Source organism: Rana temporaria, chromosome 7, assembly GCF_905171775.1.
Source record: "Rana temporaria chromosome 7, aRanTem1.1, whole genome shotgun sequence".
Classification (NCBI taxonomy): Eukaryota; Metazoa; Chordata; class Amphibia; order Anura; family Ranidae; genus Rana; species Rana temporaria.
Window position 1 is genome coordinate 13,373,480 of NC_053495.1, and position 22,821 is coordinate 13,396,300.

Here is a 22,821-nt window from a genome sequence, read left to right on the forward strand (position 1 = left end):
CAAGCAGTGAGCACATAGAACTGTTTATCAAAACCTGTACTTTGCCTTAGTCCAGGGGTAGACAACCTTGGCACTTCAGCTGTTGGGGAAATGCAAGTCATTGCGAGACTCTGGACATCCACAAGCATGACTCTCCCATTGGCACAGGTATGATGAGATTCGCATTGAGGCCCAGATTCTCAAGGGAGATACGACGGCGTAACTCCAGATACGCCGTCGTATCTCTGAGTCTGAGCGGTCGTATCTATGCGCCTGATTCTTAGAATCAGTTACGCATAGATTTCTATTAGATCCGACCGGCGTAAGTCTCTTACGCCGTCGGATCTTAACTGCATATTTACGCTGGCCGCTAGGGGCGTGTACGCTGATTTCCGCCTAGAAATATGTAAATCAGCTAGATACGCGAATTCACGAACGTACGCCCGGCCGACGCAGTACAGATACGCCGTTTACGTTGGGCTTTTCCCAGCGTAAAGTTACCCCTGCTATATGGTGGCGTACATGCGGCGTACCAATGTTAAGTATGGACGTCGTTCCCGCGTCGAATTTTGAAATTTTTCCGTCGTTTGCGTAAGTCGTCCGTGAATGGGGCTGGACGTCATTTACGTTCACGTCGAAACCAACGCGTCCTTGCGGCGTACTTTGGAGCAATGCACACCGGGATATTCCACGGACGGCGCATGCGCCGTTCGTCAAAAACGTCAATCACGTTGGGTCACAAGTTATTTGCATAAAACACGCCCCCCTGTTCCACATTTGAATTAGGCGGGCTTACGCTGGCCTATTTACGCTACCGCAACTTACGGAGCAAGTGCTTTGAGAATACAGCACTTGCCCGTCTAAGTTGCGGAGGCGTAACGTAAATAGGATACGTTACGCCCGCACAAAGATACGCCGAACTACGAGAATCTGGCCCTGAGAGTCTCCAAGTTGGAGCATATATAGCAGTGGATACATTAAAGCGGGGTTCCACCCACGTTTTTTTATATATTTTTTTTAGAGTGAGCAGCTACAAACACTGTAGCTGCTGACTTTTAATAAGGACACTTACCTGTCCTAGGCGCCCGCGATGCCGCCCCCCCCCCCCCCCCCGAGGCCGATCCCTCGATCCTGGCAGGTCCCGGCGCCGCCATCCTCACTAATGGTAACAGGCAGTGGAGCCTTTGCGGCTTCGCTGCCCGTTTCCCACTGCGCATGCGCGAGTCTCGCTGCAATTTGTGAATGGGCGGCTGCTTTCTGGGATACACACAGTTCCCAGAAGGCAGCGCGCCCCATTCACCAAAAGACACCGCAAGGAGGGCGAGGAAGAAGACCTGCCGTGGACTAGGAAGAGGTTGTAAATGAATTTTTTTTCACTTTAATGCAATCTATGCATTAAGGTGAAAAAACATCTGATGTTGCGGGGCCCCCCCCCCCCCCCCGAGCCCCCGTTTTACTTACCCGATCCGTCGAAAGTCCTGCGCGGTCCCGAGATCCTGTTCGCCGCTCAGCCTGGCAGCTGATTGGCTAGAGCGGATGGATTGAGAGCAGCGCAGCCCGCAATTACTCAGCACCATGCGAGCTCTCGCATGACTGTGGTCAGTAATTGCGGGGAGGACCAGAGACAGCCGCCGAGGGGCCCCAGAAGACGTGGATCGGGCCACGAACTGCACAGTGGAGGTAAGTATAAGGCCTCGTACACACGACCGAACATGTCCGCGGAAACTGGTCCGCCGGACCAGTTTCCGCGGACATGTTCGGTCGTGTGTAGGGCCGACCGGACATTTTTCCCGCCTAGCGGACAGGTTTCCAGCGGACAAATGTTTCTTAGCATGCTAAGAAACATGTCCGCTGGAAAGCTGTCCGTCGGACATGTCCGCTGGTTAGTACGTCTAACCAGCGGACCGAAATCCCGCGCATGCATCGAAATGATTCGACGCATGCGTGGAAGCATTGAACTCGCGCGATAGAGAACGTCGGTGTCGTCTACGTCACCGCGTTCTCTGTCCGCGGGGATTTTGGTTTGATGGTGTGTACAACCATCAGACCAAAATCTCCGAGCGGACATGTCCAAAGAAAACAGTCCGGCGGGCCGTTTTCATCGGACTGTCCCGTCGTGTGTACGAGGCCTAACATGTTTGTTATTTTAAAGGAAAAAAAAATGTTTCCTTTACAACCGCTTTAAAGGAACCTATTTAGAAAATAAAAAACAAACCTTTACAACCCCTTTAAGGAGGAGTAGGCTCCCTCCAGGTAAACCTGCCCTTTATTTATCCCCTGGTCTATACAGTATGCTCCAACTTGTAGACTCTCCTAACTATAGAGTTACTAAGGCAGTATACAGATGAACCTTGACGTGGGCACTGTGGCTTCCACCTATATTTGCAAATGTGTGCAACGAAACCCTCTGTCTTCCATGTGAGTTGCCAGACAGGGTAAGTTTGGTTTGTTTGCAGGCCAGCTGGTGACTGTGCTGGGAACTTTTTGTTATTTTTTTGTGATGGTGGGAATTGTAGTTGCTCCACAGTTGGAGTGCCATGGTTGTCTATTCCTTTCCTAGTCCATAGAGGTCCATAGAGGTCCCAAGTGGAGTCCAGTCCTTCTAGTATAGGCAGATCAGCACAAAGAAGTTGCAACTACGACAGTCTGTGTCTCATGCCAAAACGTTATTTTTACTTTTTTCATTTTGTTTAGGGTATGGTTATAACCTGTTAGGCTTTGTTGGCTCCTGGAATATGGCGGCGATCAGCTCTGTTGAAAGAAAAGTGTCAACAGTACCAAGTAGGCACAGGCAGGTTGGCGCATGCAATGCCCTTGCGCTTTCTCACAGACTGCTGATACACTTGGGCCCTTCTACAATGGAGCTCTTCTCCACCATAGCAACTCCGCACTGACTATTAATGCAACAAGGCATTTGTGCACCATATTGATGCACCACATGCTACAGACTGCTGCATTGTGAATACAGCGGAACCTCCGATTGCGAGTAACGCGGTTAACGAGCTTTTAGCAATTCGAGCGCTGTATTTTGAAAAATCCTAACTCGGTTTGCAAGTGTTGTCTCGCAAAACAAGCAGGATTCAGGCCAAAGCAGTGTTCAGTATCGCGTTTGGCCTGAGGTGGGGGGGTGCCGGAGCCGACACCAACAATGGGACACTAGTCCTTCCACTGACACCAATGTGGGGGCACTATTCCTTCCACTAATACAAATGATAGGACGCTATATCTCCCATTCACTGCAATGATGGGGCACTTATTTTTTCCATTGCCATTAATGATGGGACACTATTCCGCCCACTAACACCAATGATGGGACACTAGTCCTTCCACTAACACCAATTTTGGGGCACTAGTCCTTCCACTGACACCAATGATAGGACGCTATTTCTTCCATTCACTCCAATGATGGGGTACTTATTCCTTCCATTGACATTAATGATGGGACACTATTCCTCCCACTGACACCAACGATGGGACACTAGTCCTTCCACTGACACCAATGTGGGGGCACTAGTTCTTCCACTAACACCAATAATAGGATGCCATTTTTCCCCATTTATTCCAATGATGGGGCACTTATTCCTTCCATTGACACCAATGATGTGGCACTATTTCTCCCACTGATACCAACGATTGGGCTTTATTTCTCCCCTGATACCAATGATAAGGCATTATTTCAATCACGAATACCCATTATGGGGCAAACTTCCTCCTCCTACTGACCACAGGCACTATGTAATTTTTTTACTCCCACTGACATCAATCTGGCACCCCCAGGGGCGGACTGACAACTCATGGGGCCCCCGGGCAATAGAAGATTATGGGGCCCCTCTGGCTTACAGATGGCCACCACGCCAGGAGGCAGTGCAGAGGCGGGGCAGCTAAAATCTCGGGATATTCACATTAAAAGCATGTCAGTTTCGGACATATCAGGGACAGATCTAAAAAAATAAAAGATTTTTACATACTGTCCCTGGTTTTACTGAGCCTGGCAACCCTGATGGGGGGCCCCCTAGTGGCATGTGGCCCTCGGGCAGTGCCCGAGTGACTCAATGGTCAGTCCGCCCCTGGGCACCCCTAAAGTAAATTGACCCTTTGTTGTAAAAAGTTTGGAGACCCCTTGTCTAGTAATTATAATGAATGTTTTCTCTGTTCCAAAACCCTCCTCACAGAATTAGATTGTACAATATATTCTCTGGCCAGTGATTGAGACAACTCAGCCTGTTTATATTTTCAGGAAATGAAAGGAGAACTACTTCCAGTTTCTAACATTTGAATCACACATCCGTTATTTTTTTTTTCAAAGAGTGCGGTGGTTTATCGAGTGGTCAGAGGCCTGCAGGCTTGTAACCCCCCCCCCCCCCCCCCAGATCTGTTAAAAGCAAATGTTCCCCACGCCTAGTAACCACACGCTGCTATCATGCCCAACTTCTTCCTGTATCCCCCATCGGCTGCCCAATGCCGCTCTAACAGCTCCATTGATACATGCCAGCCCTGGGTCTTTGCTTTTCCTTTCAACGGCAGTTGTGGGTTTTTTTAAGACAGGAAATCGGTGGCTATCTTTAGAATTATCTTACAACAGAGCTAAAGGAAGGCAAAACGATAGAAGACGTTTAAGACATTTTCTTCTTCACAGGCCTTTTATTTTAGGAAAACATTTTTGTTTTGCTGCAAAGGCACTTGTCTTAGAGGACACCCAGGCCTCACTTATTTATTGATCACCAGTGCCAAGCAAAAAAAATAAATATTTTTAACAAATATATGTTTTTTAAAGCAACATCCTCCATAAAAAAAATGAAAATATAGGCCCGGATTCACAGAGAGCGGGCGCACATTACGCCGCCGTAACGCAAGCAATGTACGCTACGCCAACGCAGCGCAGAGAGGCAAGCACCGCATTCAGCAAGCTCTTGCTCCCAACGCTGCTTCGGCGTAGGTTTTGAAGGCGCAGGCCGGCGTAGGTGGAAGTGGGCGTGAGCCATGTAAATGAGGCGTGACCCCATGCAAATGATGGCCCGAGCGCCAGACAGATATGTATCACGAACGGCACATGCGCCGTGATGTGGACGCATCCTCCTGCACATGCTCACAACCACGTCGGAACTGCCTAAACTACGCCGGATCACTGCGTACGGCGTGAACGTAACCTACGCCCAGCCAGACACACGCCCAGCGTAAAATACGCCGGCTTGGGTTCCCTGGTGCAGACCGTGCCGGACGTACAACTTACGCGCACCTCGCGTAGCCTGCGTTGGGCGCACGTACGTTCGTGAATCGCCGTATTTCCCTAATTTGCATATTTAAATGAGTAATCAATGGGAGCGCCACCATGCGTCCAGCGTAAATGTGCGCCCACTCTAGGCCGGCGTAGGCAAGTTACATCAGCGGGGGGTGAGGCCTGTTTTTAGGCGTATCTTAGTTTGTGGGTCGGGCGCACAGATACGACGGCGCACATTTGCACTTACGTCGGCGTATCTTGTTCTACGTCGGCCCAAGTGCTTTGTGAATCCGGGCCCTAATTACTACATTTTGTGACAAAAAGCCTTTCAGGCTTTAGCACCTAACAGCAGCGGCTTCCAAACTGCAGCCCGGGGGCCAGATGCAGGCCTTTGCTTGCTTTTATCCAAACCCTTGGGCACTATTTCCCCCACTGATATCAATGATGGGGCACTATTCCTTCCACTGATACCAAAGATGGGGCACCCTTCATCCCAATGACATCAATTATGGGGCATCATTCCTCCCACTGACAGCAACGATGGTGTACTGTTCCTCCCACTGATACCAATGATGGGGTACCATTACTCCCACTGACACCAACAATGGTGCACTATTTCTCCACTGATACCAACAACAGGGCACTATTCCTCCCACTGACACCAGTGATGGGTCACTATTCCTCCCACTGATAACAAAGATGGGGCATCCTTCATCCCAATGATGGGACATCATTCCTCCCACTGATACTAACAAGGCAGGCGCTATTCCCCACACTGATACCAACAATGGGGCACTATTGCTCAGACTGATACCAATGATGGGGCACCATTCCTCCCACTCATACCAAAGATGGGGCATCATTCCTCCAACTGACACCAACCCTGGGGTACTGTTCCTCCCACTGATACCAATGATGGGGTACCATTCCTCCCACTGATACCAACAATAGGGCACTATTCCTCCCACTGATACCAACAATAGGGCACTATTCCTCCTACTGACACCAACAATAGGGCACTATTCTTCCCATTGATACCAACAATAGGGCACTATTCCTCCTACTGAAACCAACAATAGGGCACTATTGTTCCCATTGATACCAACAATAGGGCACTATTACTCCTACTGACACCAACAATAGGGCACTATTCCTCCCACTGATACCAACAATAGGGCACTATTCCTCCCACTGATACCAACAATAGGGCACTATTCCTCCCACTAATACCAACAATAGGGCACTATGCCTCCCACTGATACCAACATGGGGGCACTATTTCACATACTGATGCCAACAATGGGGCTATATTCTTCCTACTAAAACCAATGATGGGGTATTGTTTATTCCCACTGATGCAGGGGCATTTTCTACTCCCAGTGGCCACAGTCCAGCCCTTCCTAACGCCTGAAGGACAGTAAACTGCCCTTTTTGTTTAGAAAATGTGGAAACCCCGGCCTTAGAGAATAGGCCTCCAATTTAAAGTGTACAGCTTTTATTTAGAAGGAGAAGTGCAGTACCCCTGTATCACAGTTAGGGATTAGTGGAATGATTTTGGCAAACCTGATTACTAGGGTTGTCCCGATACCACTTTTTTAAGACCGAGTACAAGTACCGATACTTTTTTTCAAGTACTCGCGGATACCGATTACCAATACTTTTTTTTATGTCATGTGTCAGTATTTTTTTTTTATTTTACAATTTAAATATTTCACAATTTGTTGGTTGTTTTTTACAATGCTTTCTTGGGAAGGGGGGGGGGGGAATGGATGTGTCAGTGTGTTTTTTATTTTAATATGTGTTATTTTTTACAATTAATTAATTTTTATTGCCATTTTTTTTTCTTAGCCCTGTTGGGGGGCTTTGGCAAATATCAGGGGTCATAACAGACCCCTGATATCTCAACTTTGAGACAGAGAAAGGGACTAAGGACACAGATTCCCCAGTCCCTTTCTCAGCTGCACTGGAAATGAATGGACAGGAGACAGAGGCTCCTATCCATGTATAAACTGAAACAGTTTACAATGCTCAGTCATATGAATGGACAGAGTCAGTGATCACTGACTCTGTTCATTCGGAAAAGGTAGGAGCCGGGTTTAGCGGCTCCTACCGCCGCTTTCCATCCTGACAGAGGTGGCGGAGGAGGACACAGATCACGGAGGGGGGAAGCAGCGGCGCGGAGGGGGGGGACACAGATCACAGAGGGGGGAGCAGCGGCACGGAGGGGGGGGACACAGATCACGGAGGGGGGGAAGCAGCGACACGGAGGGGGGTGACACAGATAACGGAGGGGGGGAGCAGCGGCACGGAGGGGGGGACACAGATCACGGAGGGAGAAGCAGCGGCACGGAGGGGGAGAGTAGAACAGAGGATGGCAGCGGCACGAAGGGGGAGAGCAGAACGGCAGCGGCACGAAGGGGGAGAACAGAGGACGGCAGCGGCACGAAGGGGGAGAACAGAGGACGGCAGCGGCACGGAGGGGGAGAGCAGAACGGGAGCGGCACGGAGGGGGGACACAGGAGCATGGAGGGAGAGAGTCAGGTATCGGTAAAGTATCGGAGCATTTTCCCCCGAGTACAAGTACTCGGGAAATGCTTGGTATCGGTCCCGATACCGATACTAGTATCGGTATCGGGACAACCCTACTGATTACCAATCTTTCCATCTGCAAAATGTTGCTGAAGCAGAATGTCTTGATTTCTCTTATTAATGAAATTGTTTTTTTTTTGGTTTGTTTTTTAACAGGGTGTGTTTTTTTGAGGGGATGTAGTTAGGGGAGTTTATTTTATTTTATTTAGGAGTCTATTTATATATTTTTTTCACATTAGATTCAATTAGTTTAATTAAAATAAATAGACATTTTGTGTTTCTTTTTTGTGTCTAAAATCATTATTTGATCTCAGAAAGGAAAGAGGACACAGGAGACGCTGCCAAAAGCCAGACGCAGCCTGTCCTCCTGCCTGGCGATCCCCAATGTGCCTGCCGATCCCTGCCGCCGATTTGGTAATTGCCGCCCCCCCCCCCCCCCCCAAGCTAAAAACCACCAGCCGCCACTGCTTCCTTCCCTTGGATTTTTTTAATGCTCTTGGATTTCCAGTACTTATTGACTTTCCATTGACATTATCATTTACAGCGCCCCTGAGAGGATCTGCCTTGGAATGACACGATCACTCCCGTTGAGCCCAGCACTGCCTCGCCATCGGGAATATCGTGTCGCTCTAAAGCTCTCTCCCTTCCACCCCGCCAAAGATGTTCTCCGCCATCATTGGAATGAAGCCTGTTCTACCAAATCTATATTTGTTGCATGTATTAAAAAAAAGATGAATGTTTAAGATTTTTGTAGCAATTTGTATATCCAATAACCTAATGTGACTTTGTTTAATTGTTTAATCACACACAGCAGAGAAAGCCATCTTGTAAGCTTAAAGCTAAACTCCAGGCAAACGGCTATATAAACAGTTGGAATTCATACACTATATAACCAAAAGTATTGGGACGCCTGCCTTTACACCACTGGTTCTCAACCTGGGGGTCGAATGATGATTTGCCAGGCGTCACCAAATCCTGGCCTGTTTCTGAAGCCCACACCGCTCTCCCAGCCTTTTCTCGGCTGCCCAGCTGGGCTGTTCCTAGAGCCCCGCGGCCACCCACTCAGCCTCTTTGCAGCCACCCATTCAGTTCATGGCATGGCTTGGGGGCAGAGACTAGAAGTCAGGTGACTGGCGAGGAAAGTGAAGTGGGAGCGGCTGAAGGAGACCCTATCTCCTGATTTCAGCATAGGTGTCACTGCTGTGAGACACCACTGTAGTACGGGTTTCACGCTATGAAAATAATTTTACTGTTAGGGGTCCCCACAATTTGTGAAATGTTATCAAGGGGTCACGACACTAGAAAGGTTGAGAACCACTGCTTTACACGCACATGAACTTTAATGGCATCCTGGTCTAAAGCTTGGTACACGCTACAGTTTTTTTCTTTTTCGTGCAACCAGAAATAAAATTGTTAGCTCCGGTCGGAGACACTATACTAATGATCCGACATTAGTGCAGCGATCTACCCCCCTCCCCCTAAGCTGTTGTGTTCTGACAGGGGACTGCCCCCCGCCAGAACACTCCGATCAGCGCTCTCTGCCATTGGCCGAGAGCTCTGATCGGGAGTTAGCCGGCTTCTGATTTTCCAGCATAGTTAGGTTGAAAAAAGACACAAGTCCACCCAGTTGGTGGTAAATAACTCAACACCAAGTTCACCATATGGACCCCTTATATATTTGTACATGATGATCATATCCCCCCTTAATCTCCTCTTCTCAAGAGGGAATAAATTCAGTTCCTCTAATCTTTCCTCATAGCTGAGCTCCTCCATGCCTCTTATCAGTTTGGTTGCCCTTCTATGCACTTTCTCCAGTTCCCCGATATCCTTTCTGAGAACTGGTGCCCAAAACTGAACTGCATATTCCAGATGAGGTCTTACTGATTATTTGTACAGGGGGGGCAAAATGATATCTCTCTCTCTGGAGTCTATACAGTATTTAAATTAGGGTTGTCCCGATACCACTTTTTTAGGACTGAGTACAAGTACCGATACTTTTTTTCAAGTACTCGCCGATACCGAATACCGATACTTTTTTTTAAATGTGTCCCCAAATGCAGCCATGTCCCCCCCAGATGCAGCCATGTCCCCCCCAGATGCAGCCATGTCCCCCCCAGATGCAGCCATGTCCCCCCCATATGCAGCCATGCCCCCCCCATATGCAGCCATGTCCCCCCATATCCAGCCATGTCTCCCCCATATTCAGCCATGTCCCCCCATATGCAGCCATGTCCCCCCCAGATGCAGCCATGTCCCCCCCAGATGCAGCCATGTCCCCCCCATATCCAGCCATGTCCCCCCATATGCAGCCATGTCTCCCCCCATATCCAGCCATGTCTCCCCCCATATCCAGCCATGTCTCCCCCCATATCCAGCCATGTCTCCCCCCATATCCAGCCATGTCTCCCCCCATATCCAGCCATGTCCCCCCCATGCAGCCATGTCTCCCCCATGCAGCCATGTCTCCCCCCATGCAGCCATGTCTCCCCCCATGCAGCCATGTCTCCCCCCCATATCCAGCCATGTCCCCCTTACCTGCATCCCCGCTGCCGCCGACTGGTTAATACGCGCAGGGAACATCACAGCTTTGAATAGCTGTAATGATTCGCGCCTCGCTGCGTATAGACACTCCCCCTCGCTCGGGATTGGACATTTCACCCGAGCAAGGGGGAGTGTCTATACGCGGCGCGGCGCAAATCATTACAGCTATTCAAATGAAAGCTGTAATGTTCCCCACCCGTATTACCCAGTCGGCGGTAGCGGGGATGCGGCGTAACGGTGACGGCGGCGGGGGGGGGGTTTGGGGGAGTATTCTATTTCAGTATCGGTATAACCCTAATTTAAATGAACGTTTTTTCAGCTTAAAATTTGTTTAAAAAAATTGTCTGCCACCTTGGTGGTTCTAAACTTTAAATACAACCTAATTTTTAGTCATTGAAAATGTTTTATGTTTTTGAGTTGAAATGAGAAGAAAATCCGTCCATGAAAAGAAAAACTCGTACACAAAGGCACCAAAAAGGTCCCATCAAAAGGTCCCATCAAAAGGTCCCATCTTGAACTTTGTCGTCCTTTTGCTGTAGACAGTCAGAAGTTGGTCTGGCGTGACCATAAATTCTCAGATCACCTCTTGGCTGTGCGCAGCACTCAGGAACCAGTATAGAAATGGTGGAACGTGGTGAGCCATTGATGACGATTCAATCCTCTGCAGTTATCCAATCTACCTTCATACGCGGGGACTATCAGGATGTGCCTTTGAGGCTTGGAATTTTTTAGGAGGGGGTAAGATAAAAGTTTATCCATCCAGTATTTTTAGTGTTAAAGTGACACTAAAGGTTCAGTTTTTTTTAAATAACATACATATACTTACCTCCACTGTGCAGTTCATTTTACACAGAGTGGCCCCGATCCTCCTCTTCTGGTGTCCCTCGGCGGCTCTCGCGGCTCCTCCCCGCAATAGATAACCCCCTCTGGGAAGCTCTCTCCCTAGAGGGTTACCTTACACGCGCGCTCTCATGTCATACACTTTGCGTCCATAGCCGCCGAGTGTATGACTCAGCCCCACCCCCCAGCGACAACCTCATTGGATTTGATTGACAGCAGCAGGAGCCAATAGCTGCTCTGCTATCAATCTATCCAATGAAGAGCCGAGGAGCCATGGAGAGAGCGACGCGGGATCACACCCACGGAAATTCAGGGGGTCAGGTAAGCACAGTGGAACCTCGGATTGCGAGTAACGCGGTTAACTAGCGTTTCGCGATATGAGCGCTGCATTTAAAAAAAAAATATGTTTTTTCGAGTGTTGTCTCGCAAAGCGAGCAGGATTCAGGCCAAAGCGGTGTGCAGTACCGCTATTGGTCTGAGGTGGGGGGGCGCCGGAGCCAAATGGCGCAGATCGTCGCCGTTCGGAAATGCATGGAAAGGCCCGAGGACAGTTCAGCTGACCTCGGCAAACCTTGCAAAGGCTCGTGAACGGAGTCTTTCCGAGGTCAGCCGAACTGTCCTCTGGCCTTTCTGGCCGTTTCCGAGGCTCTCCGGCGCCTCCCCCCCCCCACCTCTGGCCTCATGCAGTATTGCATGCCATTGAAGTCAATGCGGAACAAATTATTTTAGTTTCCATTGACTTCTATGGGGAAACTCGCTTTGATATGCGAGTGCTTTGGATTACAAGCATTCTCCTGGAATGGATTATGCTCGTAATCCGAGGTTCCACTGTAAAGCGGGGGGGGGGGTATTTTTACATTTTAGAAAGGGGTGCAGAATTTTAGAGGGTGCCTTGGGTTGAGCTTTGTGGTACCCATCGTCGCCTCTTTGCACTTTGGTTCTTCAGACCACGAGAAGGGATCTCACTGTATGTGTTTATTATGTGCGTTGTGTAATTGTAACACTTGTAATACCTGCTCTGTGTTATGTCTTGTTAATTGATAAACCAATAAAGAAAAATAAAGAAAAATCTAAATTTGTATTTTTATTAGTTTACTAACTGCAGTCTCACAATATTCCTTACATAATCTGTAATAAAAACATCTTTGCCATTCTGAAGCTTCCCTCCAACCACTTTGCATGTTATTTTATATAGACTGTGATTCTGTATTTGCCAAATATGCTGCAGAAATCTCCCTGCACTGAGTCTGGCTGCCGCCATTTTAACTGTGGGCAGCTGAAGCTGCTGCCCGTTCACTTCCTGGATTTACACAGACACACACCTTCTGCCCTGCAGCTCTCATTGGCCCTCGTATGACTCACCCACCCTCCTTTCTCGGCAAACTCTCCCGTGAGAGAGAGAGCTGTGTATGATGTCATAAGCCTAGGCTAATGACCAGACAAGAAACAGGAAGTGGGCTGTATAAGGGATTTACTGGAAGAAAAAAAAACATTTTACAATCCAAAGTTAAAACAACAACAAGGGCAGAAGATTTAATAGATGGAAAGTTGAAAAAATGACTAAGGCTGCTTTCACACTGAGGCGTGCAGCCGCGGTGACGGTATAGCCGCGCTATTTGTAGCGCGGCTATACCGTCGTATTTACCGCAATATTCGGGCGCTAGCGGTGAGGTTTTAACCCCCGCTAGCGGCCGAAAAAGGGTTAATACCGCCCGCGTTTCGGGCGGTATTACCGCGCTTTCCCATTGATTTCAATGGGAAGGCGCGGTATAGGAGCGGTGAACACATCGCTCCTATACCGCGGTAAAGATGCGGCTAGCAGGACTTTTGGTGCGCTCCTGCTAGCGCACCGCTTCAGTGTGAAAGCCTTCGGGCTTTCACATTGAACACTACAGGGCATGATTTTTCATGCGGTATAGCAGCGCTATTTTTAGGGCTGTACCGCATGAAAAACGCCCCAGTGTGCAAGGGGCCTAAAGGTCCACTTTAATCTTGCCGACAGCACTGCTGTACATGCGAGGATGAACTGCCGCTCCGTAAAATGATATACAGTGAAACCTTGGATAGTGAGTAACGCGGTTAACAAGCGTTTTGAAAGATGAGCAACTTTTTTTTTTTAAATCCTGACACGGTTTGCGAGTGTTGTCTCGTAAAATGAGCAGGATTCAAGCCAATGGGGTGCGCAGTACCGCGTTTGGCCAGAGGTGCGGGGGCGCTGGTGACACTCGGAATGGTTCGGAGCCGTTTGGAAATACTCGGAATCACTCAGAAATACAGCTGAGCTGTCCCCGAGAATTTCCGAGGCTCTCCGGCACCCCCACCTCTGGCCACATGCGGTATTGCATGCCATAGAAGTCAATGTGTAACTAATTATTTTAGTTTCCATTGACTTCTATGGGGAAACTCGCTTTGATATGTGAGTGCTTTGGATTACAAGTATTCTCCTGGAACGGATTATACTCGTAATCCATGGTTCCACTGTAAGGGGCATTTCTAAAAACATGCATAGGCTGAAAAGTGGGTAACCGGTGTGCCATTTCATGTCTTATTAATAACACAAAAAGGGCCAGAGTATAGTTGTTTTGCAGCTCAATCATTAAAGCAAAACTAAACTGCATCTGAGCACCACAAACTAAAAACCCAATTTTAAGTGATTGTAAAGCTTAAATTTTTTTTTCATTCAAATAATAAACATGTTATACTTACTAGCTCTGTGTAATTGTTTTGGTCTCCTCTTCTCGGGCCCCACTCCTGGCCTCTCCCTTCTGTCCGGTGCCCCCACAGCAAGCAGCTTGCTATGGGGGCACCCAAGCCAAGCAGCTGCTCTGTGTGTCCATTCACACACAGAGCCGTGATTCGGCTCCGCCCCCTCCGTCTCCCGATTGGCTCTCTGGCTGTGATTGACAGCAGCGGGAGCCAATGGCTAAAAGCCCATCAGGAGTGCGAGTCCCCGGAGAGGCAAGGCTCTCCTGGACATCGCTGGATCCAGAGGGGGCTCGGGTAGGAGGGGGCTGCTGCACACAGAAGGTTTTTTACCTTCATGCATTCTATACATGAAGGTAAAAAACCTTCTACCACTTTAATTTATTTTTAATATTCTAAGAAAACTCCCCCATCCATTCATGTCTCAATGCTTTATTTTGCTGGAGAATAACCGTGGCCATCTTGAGTAAGGGCGGATGATTCATGTAGAATTTACTTCCTGGACACCATCTGCCCTTAGGTCTAGACATGTGCAATTCGTTTCGGTCTGAATATAAATTCTTACAAATTTTTGGTTATGCGGAGATCCGGATATATCCAAATCTCCAAATCAAATAGTAACAAATTTAATTGACATGAATTTAAATTGTGTTTCTTATATTCATTTTCTAACAAATTCCACATTTTCGGAATGATTTGAATCGGTTCAAAAATGAATTGACGATTAAAATTCTGTTTGAAGAATTGCTGGTTAAGGAGTGGACTGGGAAGCCGGCCACCACATCCTAAAAGCAGAGTTTCAGCCTTTTTTTATGTTTATTAAAAGTTAGCAGCTACAAAAAGCATAGCTGCTGGCTTTAAATAAACACACACTTACCTGCTCCACTGTCCAGCGGCGCACCGCCCGAGCTTCGCTCCTCTCCCCCCCTCTCCGCCGGCGCCTCCATTCCAACTGTGGGCACCCGGCCGTGGCAGCTTTCGGCTTCACAGCCGGGCACTCACTGCGCATGCGCGAGCGGCGTTGCGCTCTATGAGTGGTCAGGCGATCGCCTGGGACCTGTCACGAGTCCCAGGCGATCACCTGCAGGGAGGGGCCGCCGTAGGCGATATGACGTATCGCCTAAGCAGTCCCTAGTTGGAAGGAGGAAGTGGGACAGGAAGTTCCACTCCTACTGAAGCCCCCAATCCCCCCCAAAAAAATGACATGCCAAATGTGGCATGTAAGGGGGCGAGGAGTGGTTAAAGTGGAAGCTCCGCTTTAACAACCTTTGACTCGTCAGCTGGCCTCCCCACTGACAGCTGAAATGTAACCAATAGAATGCCGTCAATTAAAAATTCAGAAAACAAAAACAGCGTGGGGTCCCCCCAATCCAATCCACACCAGTCATTGGTTGTTAAGGACGTGGCGGCCGTCTTCCCGGCCAACTCCTTAACAACCAGCTATTCTTCACACAGAATTCAAAAATAGTTTAATTTTGTTTCGTATATTCATTTTCTAATTAAAAATTTTCAGAACTATTCGAATTCGGATTGGTTGAAAGATAATTGACCAATTCAAATTCTAAATGAAGATCAGCTGGTTAAGGAGCGGCCGGGAAGCTGGCCGCCACGTCCTTAACAACCGATGACTCATCAGCTGTTAGCGAGCTTTCCCACTGGCAGCTCAAATGTAAACAATAGAATGTCAGCAATGAAAAAGTCAGGAAAAAAAAAAAAAGCGTGGGGTCCACCCAATCCATACCAGTCCTCAGCTGTTAGGGCGCGGCAGCCGGCATCCCGGCCCACTCCTTAACAATCAGCTATTCTTCACATAGAATTTGAAATTCGTTAATTTCGTTTTGTTTTTTAATTGAATTCCTAATTTTCGGAACAATTCGAATTAGGATTGGTCGAAAAATGATCGACTGATTCGAATTCTGTTTGAACAATAGCTGGTTAAGGAGCGCGCCGTGAAGCCAGCTGCCACGTCCTTAACAACCGATGACTCATCAGCTGTCAGCCGGCTTCCCCACTAACAGCTGAAATATAAACAATAGAATGTCAGCAATGAAAAATTCTGAAAAAAAAAAAAAAGCGTGGGGTCCCCATGCCAATCTATACCAGTCATCGTTTGTTAAGGACACTGCGGCAGCGTGGGGTCCCCATGCCAATCTATACCAGTCATCACTTGTTAAGGACACTGCGGCAGCGTGGGATCCCCATGCCAATCTATACCAGTCATCGTTTGTTAAGGACACTGCGGCAGCGTGGGGTCCCCATGCCAATCTATACCAGTCATCATTTGTTAAGGACACTGCGGCAGCGTGGGGTTCCCATGCCAATCTATACCAGTCATCATTTGTTAAGGACACTGAGGCAGCGTGGGGTCCCCATGCCAATCTATACCAGTAATCATGACAGGTCCAGGGGTGGACTGACAAATCATGGGGCCCCCGGGCAATAGGAGATTATGGGGCCCCCGGGCAACACTAGATTATGGGGCCCCCGGGCAACAGGAGATTATGGGGCCCCCTGGCAATAGGAGATTATGGGGCCACACAGTATACATACACACAGAATACACATACACACACTGAAAAGGTACTGGAGAGGCGGGGCAGCTATAATCTTGGGATTTTTAGACCAAAAGGATGTCGGTAAGGGACATTTCAGGGACAGATGTAAAAAAAACACAACTTTTTACATACTGTCCCTGGTTTTACTGAGGCTGGCAACCCTGATGGGGGCCCCCTAGTGGCATGGGGCCCTCGGGCAGTGACCAAATGGTCAGTCCGCCCCTGGACAGGTCGCCCCTGTGGGAACCGGCTCTAACGAAATTAGTAACAGAACTAATATACCCCAAACAAAACAATTTAGCTGAGAAAGTCCCTCCCCTCTCCTCCAGATAAAAGAGAAAAAAAATGCCCATGAAGACTACTGGGATGTTTGACATCATTTTGGCCCAAGCCAGAAACCAGGGAGCAACTGAAGAAATATATAAAAAAAAAAGTTCAAACCAAGCAAATAGAATACACCAGTGGCGGCGTGTCCATAAAGGCGCCGCCCCCTCTCCCCATCCACATCCTCTATCACCAATGAATCTATCTATCTATGGCTGCTGCTGACACCCCCTATTCAGGCGCCCGTACCTTTTTCGGGCATCGGGCGCCTGAATTACAGGTATTTTTTTGAAGAACCTGATTAGAGCCATAGGCGTCAAAAAAGGTGAACAGCGAGCACCATGCTGGGCGCTTGCAGTTCACTCAGCTGTGTGTTAGGAAAGCGAATATTCATTCACTTTCCTAACACTGAATCGCCTCTCCGCCAATCAGGTGCTCGGGTCTGTTACCTGTCAACTGATTGGCTGAAACGACAGGCGCTGTAATTGGATGCCTATTAGGCGTCCAATCATAAGAAAGGATGGGAGGAGCGGGCGGGAGAAGACGTTAAGGAAGAGCATGAAGGACACCGGACAACGCTCGTCACCTGTCGCCCCACCGAGACAGAGTGCCAAGCAGACGGCGGGGGGGCAAAGTGGCAGCATTTTGAGTACAGTGGTAGCATTTGATGGGTACAGTGGCATTTAATGGGCACAGTGGCAGCATTTGATGGGCACAGTGGCAGCATTGGATGGACAGAGTGGCAGCATTGGATGGGCAGAGTGGCAGCATTGGATGGACACAGTGGCAGCATTTGATGGGCACAGTGGCAGCATTTGATGGGCACAGTGGCAGCATTTGATGGGCACAGTGGCAGCATTTGATGGGCACAGTGGTAGAATTTTGGGCACAGTGGCAGCATTTGATGGACACAGTGGCAGCATTTGATGGGCACAGTGGCAGCATTTGATGGGCACAGTGGCAGCATTTGATGGGCACAGTGGCAGCATTTGATGGGCACAGTGGCAGCATTTGATGGGCACAGTGGTAGCATTTGATGGGCAGAGTGGCAGCATTTGATGGACACAGTGGTAGAATTTTGGGCACAGTGGCTGCATTTGATGGACAAAAAAAAACACACAAAAAAAAACAGAAAAAAATATAAAACTTGCCTTTATAAAGATATGGCTTTAAGGAGAAATCTTCCAATAGGGCCAAAGTCTCAAAGCAGTGGCAACCGGTTAAGAAGAGAATTCCCTTCGCTTTGTATAGGCTTCCTCTTATTTCCTGTGGATTAAAGTAAAGAAAAATCTCACCAATGGGGCACAGACAGCAAAAATAAACTGACAGAGGTTTCAACACTTCCCTACTCCAAACTAATCCCTACTATCGAAAACTAAAAAAAAAAAAAAAAAGCGTGTACGCGGCATTAAGGTTTGACCTCATATTATATGGCTTTGGTAAAGACAAAATCCAGCAGAAAATCTAATAGAGTGTATGGGGCAGAGAGCTTCGAATATCTCCCATCTAATACTAATAACTTAAAGGAGTTGTAAAGGTACAATTTTTTTTTCCTAAATAGCTTCCTTTACCTTAGTGCAGTCCTCCTTCACTTACCTCATCCTTCCATTTTGCTTTTAAATGTCCTTATTTCTTCTGAGAAATCCTCACTTCCTGTTCTTCTGTCTGTAACTCCACACAGTAATGCGAGGCTTTCTCCCTGGTGTGGAGTGTCGTGCTCGCCCCCTCCCTTGTACTACAGGAGAGTCAGGACGCTCTCTACGTTGCAGATAGAGAAAGGAGCTGTGTGTTAGGCCCCTTTCACCACTGGGGCGGGAGGCGCGAGTTTTTCAGGCGGTATTTAGGCGCTATTTTTAGCGATGTACCGCCTGAAAAACTCCTCAGTGTGAAAGGGGCTTTAGTGGGCATCCTGACTCTCCAGTAGTCCAAGGGAGGGGGCAAGCACGACACTCCACACCAGGGAGAAAGCTTTGCATTACAGACAGAAGAACAGGAAGTGAGGATTTCTCAGAAGAAATAAGGACATTTAAAAGCAAAATGGAAGGATGAGGTAAGTGAAGGAGGACTGCACTAAGGGAAAGGAAGCTATTTGGGGGGAAAAATTGTAGCTTTACAACCCCTTTAACCACCATGTCGCAGTCACGAAAAAAAATCGCTGATCGCCGCCATTAGTAGTAAAAAAAAAAAATTAATAAAAATGCAATAAAACTATCTCCTTTTTTGTAAACGCTATAAATTTTGCGCAAACCAATCGATAAACGCTTTTTGCGGGGTTTTTTTACCAAAAATATTTAGAAGAATACGTATCGGCCTAAACTGAGGGAAAAAAAAGTTTTTTTATATCTTTTTGGGGGATATTTATTATAGCAAAAAGTAAAAAATATTGCATTTTTTTCAAAATTGTCGCTCTATTTTTGTTTATAGCGCAAAAAATAAAAACCACAGAGGTGATCAAATACCACCAAAAGAAAGCTCTATTTGTGGGAAAAAAAGGACGCCAATTTTGTTTGGGAGCCACGTCGCACGACCGCGCAATTGTCAGTTAAAGCGACACAGTGTCGAATCGCAAAAACTGGCCAGGTCCTTTACCTGCATAAAGGTCCGGGTCTTAAAGCGGGAGTTCACCTGAAAAAAAATTTTTAACATTAGATTGTTGCTCATTTTGTCAAGGGGAATCGGGTGTTTTTTTAAAAACTAAGCAGTACTTACCGTTTTAGAGAGCGATCTTCTCCGCCGCTTCCGGGTATGGTCTTCGGGACTGGGCCTTCCGACGGTCGCATACATCGCGTCACGAGTAGCCAAACGTCGGTGCGGCTCTATACGGCGCCTGCGCACCTACGCTCGGCTACTTTCGGAAAATCGTGATGCGATAGATGCGACCGTCGGAAGACTGTCAATCAAATAGGAACGCCCAGTCCCGCAGCCCATACCTGGAAGCGGCGGAGAAGATCGCTCTCTAAAACGGTAAGTACTGCTTCGATTTAAAAAAAAATACTACCCGATTCCCCTTCACAAAATGAGCCTCAATCTAATGTTAAAAATTAACATTTCTGGATGAACCTCCACTTTATGTGGTTAATTTACACAAAAAATATTTTTTTCTTATAAAATTTCGTATAAAGCGAGGGCATTTCCCAGCAAACCTCAAAACACGGGGGGGCCGGTCCCTGAAAAGCGCGGTCCTGTCCTCACCAGTACAGCTTTGTTGGAATAGAAGATCTATGTTGCAATACATAATTATGTCATTTAGGAAGTAGCTTGTGACTAATATTTTCTGCGGCTCGCTGTTGCAACCTGCCCAAAATTCTTGTAAAAAAAAAAAAGAACAAACATTACAAAATCATCATTTTACAGAGTCTACATTTCTGGCGATTTACTTTTCCCAGTCCTCTGTTTGTTAGACAAATAGTCACAGCGTTTGCCCTCATCGCACGAGGAGTCAGCCGACGCTGGGATCTCATCTGAACAAACGAATGTTAATTGTGGGAATTTGTTGGGTGACAGAAATCGGCATACAAGAGGGAGGAAAAAAAGACAATAACCTCAAGATAAAAACGGCTGAAAATGATTGACGGCCCCACGTGTCCTTGTGGCTTTTCACAGCAGATGATCCTCCTATCATCTGTACCAAAAGATTCCTAGCTGGATTCAGGTATCCGTGCCTAACGTTAGGTAGGCGTAGCGTATCTCATATACGCTACGCCGCCGTAAGTTAGAGAGGCAAGTACAGTGGGCCAGATTCATAGAAGAAATACGCCGGAGTATCTGCTGATACTTCGGTGTATTTTCAAATTTGCCGCGTCGTATCTTAATTTGTGATTCACAAACAAGATACGACGGCATTTGGCTAAGATCCGACAGGCTTACGGCTTCGTACGCCTTCGGATCTTAGGCTGCAATACTTCGGCCGCCGCTGGGTGGAGTTTGCGTCGTTTTCCAGCGTCGGGTATGCAAATTAGCTTTTACGGCGATCCACGAAGCTACTCGCGTGCGTTACGTCGTCGCAAGTCGTTTTTTCCCGTGGCAAAGTTAAGCCTGCTTTTTCAAGGCTTAACTTTACACCAGCCATGTTAAAGTATGGCCGTCGTTCCTGCGACGAATTAAAAAAAAAATTTCTGGCGCAAGTACGTTACACACGTCGCCATTCACAAACACGTCGGGGCGCCGTAATTTCGCGCAAAGCACGTCAGGAAATTTACTTAAATTTAATGGTAATTTAAATGGTACACACCCCATTTGAATTAGGCGGGCTTGCACCGGACGGCTTTACAGTACACCGCCGTAAGTTTACACGCAAGTGCTTGGTGAATCAGGCACTTGCGCTGAAAACTTGCGGCGGTGTAACGTAAAGACGATACGTTACGCCGCCGCAATTCTTTCTGAATCTGGCCCTGTATTCACAAAGCACTTGCGTCCTAAGTTACGGCGGCAAAAATTGCGCGACAAAAATGCGCAAATGGCGCGTTTTCGTTCATTTCTGTGGGAATGAATATTTGTCAAAAACACAAAAATCGGACCAATTAGAGCTACAAAAAAAATAAAAAAATCCTATTGGTTATTCATATTAACCAAATGATCTTCATACCAATACAACAAACTAAGAACAGCGAATGACAATACCACTGACCTGATGAATGGAGATTTCAGCCGGGTTTTCATCTCCAGCTGAATAAAGGTCTTTAATTAACAATTTTGCCGACTGAGTGGCTGCTAATTACTGCTGGATAATTATATGTGCAAACCACTGAATAGATCCTGAGCATATGGCCAGTGATATTTAAAGGAGACCTGCACTGTCCTCATCGGGTTCATTCTATTCAATTGTAGAAAATAACGTTTAACTCCTAAAAGCCTTCCACTCCTGTGAGCATTTGCGGCGCGGCCCGATTCACTTGAAAAGGGAAGAGGAATTTTCGCTGCTCGAACCATTGTGTCCCGTCTACGGCTGCCTATGCAGCTTAGGGGGACAATAGAAAGGTGGTTTAAAAAACAAATTTAATTACCCCCCCTCCAACTGCAAGTGTAAACTAGGCCTTAGGGAGATTTACAAAACCCACAACAGTAAAATCAGTCTGTATTAGACATGTGCGGTTCGTTTCGTTCCGAATTAAAATTTGTACAAATTTTCATTATTCATTATTTCATTATTCATTAGAAAAAAAATGCAGACGAAATTCGAATTCAAAACGTTTTCGAATACTTTTAATAGTTTTCCAAATTCCAAAGAGAATAAAATAGAATAGAAAACATAGGAATAGAATAGAATATATATGTATATTTGTTTTTTTATTCTATTTTCCATTTATTTTGCATTCTATTTTATTCTTTTTGGAAATTGGAAAACTATTAGATTTCGAAACACTATTTGAAAAACAGTTCAAATTTGAAAACTTTTCGAATCGATTCGAAAACTAAAAACAAAACGAATTCCCTGAACGAATTAAACGAAAGAAGCAAATTTAACAAAATGAATTTATGTAAATTATGAAATGAAACGAAATTAAACACATTTTTTCGTTCTGCACATGTCTCGTGTATATGCAATAAAGCATACTCACTGTGGAACATAAGGAGTTAATCCTCTGCATTGTGTAATGCAGAATCGAATGCCCCACCCCTACAGAATCTAATGCCCCTGCCCCACCCCTACAGAATCTAATGCCCTACCCCTGCAGAATCAAATGCCCCACCCCTACAGAATCTAATGCCCCACCCCTACAGAATCTAATGCCCCACCCCTACAGAATCTAACGCCCCAGCCCCACCCCTACAGAATCTAATGCCCCACCCCTACAGAATCTAATGCCCCACCCCTACAGAATCTAACGCCCCAGCCCCACCCCTACAGAATCTAATGCCATACTCCTGCAGAATCTAATGTCCTACCCCTACAAAATCTAATGCCCCACCCCTACAGAGTCTAAGGCCTTACCCCTGCAGAGTCTAATGCCCTACCCTTACAGAATCGAATGTCCTACTCCTACAGAATCTAATGCCCCACCCTTACAGAATCTAATGCCCTACCCCTACAGAATCTAATGCCCTACCCCTACAGAAGCTAATGCCCTACTC